Below are 1,697 nucleotides of genomic sequence, written 5' to 3'. Positions count from 1 at the left end.
TGTTTGGTTTTCTGTTTTTCCAGATTTCGTATGGAGTTTTGTTGATGATTTTTCTGATAGATACACAGTTCAAGATATAGCAAGAAGTGTTTATGGCTTCTGCCCAAAAATACCTTTCAACATTTGATTCTTCTAAAATAGTTCTTGCCCTTTCTTGTAGTGTTCTATTTTTTCTTTCAACAACTCCATTTTGTTGTGGAGTTCTTGCACATGAAAGATTGTGAGATATACCAAGTTCATCAAAAAAGCTTTTGAATGAGGCATTTATGAATTCTCCTCCATGATCACTCCTTACAGAGATGATGCTGGACTCCTTTTCATTCTACACCTTTTTATAAAATGTTTTGAATGATTCAAATGCATCATCTTTTTGTTTTAAAAACAGAACCCATGTAAATCTTGAGAAATCGTCAACAATAACAAAACCATATTTCATTCCTCCTAGACTTGTTGTTTTGACAGGCCCGAATAAATCTATGTGAAGTAGTTCAAGAGTTCTTTTTGTTGTTACAAAATCTTTTGTATGAAAGCTACTTTTGACTTGCTTACCTTTTGCACAAGCTTCACAAATTTTATCTTTCTCAAAATTAAGTTTTGGTAAGCCTCTAACAAGATCAAGTTTGGAGATTTTTGAAATCGTTTTCATGCTGATATGTCCAGCCCTTTTATGCCAGATCCATTTATCTTTATTGATTGATATAAAGCATGATTCATCAGGTAATTCTTCAAGATATAAAACATATAAATTTTTCTTTCGCTTTCCAGAAAACAGAATTTTTCCAGTTTTAGCTTTCTTGATTTCATATACCTTTGGCTTGAAAACGACTTCGCATCCATTGTCGCATAACTGACTTATGCTTAATAAATTGTGTTTTAATCCTTCCACGTATTGAACATCATTTATTTGAGCAGAGTTTGTCTTACCAATGGTTCCATTACCCTTAATTTGAGCTTGATCATCATTTCCAAATGTGATCGAACCACCATCCTTCTTGCTGAAGGTTATGAAACAATTTCTATCTCCTGTCATGTGCCTTGAACAGCCACTGTCCAAGAACCAAGGCTTTCTCTTTGTATTTTGAAAACCAACCTGCAGGTGATATCATTTCAGTCTTAGGTACCCACTTTGTTTTGGGTCCTTGAGAGTTAGTTTTTTAGTGGCATATCATTCTTGTTTTGGAAACAGCTGTGTTGTTAGTTGTTGATTTTGAAATGGGTTTAACAACATAGGATTTAGAGGAGTTGAACTTTGGTTTAAAAGAGTTTTTGAAGCGTTCAACTTGTAATTTTGAACTTTCTCCGTTTGGGAGACAAACTGGAGAACGTTCTCCGTTTTGCTGTTTCTTAGACACAATTTTGACAGGATGATTCTCTTGTTTAAAAAACTTATTTCTTTCAATTTTTTCATCCCTCTTTCTAAAGTAGCAAGCAAATTCTAGATGTCCAAGTTTTTTACAATATGAGCATCTAGTCTAGCATTTTTCTTCCTTTCTTTCTGGGACAAAGAAGTTTTCATAGAGTTTGGTTTTTTGGGTTTGATTGAAACCAAGACCAGCTTTATCAAAAATTCCTATTTGAGATCCCATGATGTTGTGAAAAGTTTCAGTGGCTTTAATGAAGTTTAGTAAATCTGTTTTGAGAAGTTCATTTTCATTTCTAAGTTGAACGTTCTCCGTTTGTAGCGCAGAATGTTCTTG

Source organism: Cicer arietinum, chromosome 5, assembly GCF_000331145.2.
Source record: "Cicer arietinum cultivar CDC Frontier isolate Library 1 chromosome 5, Cicar.CDCFrontier_v2.0, whole genome shotgun sequence".
Lineage (NCBI taxonomy): Eukaryota > Viridiplantae > Streptophyta > Magnoliopsida > Fabales > Fabaceae > Cicer > Cicer arietinum.
This window is presented reverse-complemented; position numbering follows the sequence as displayed.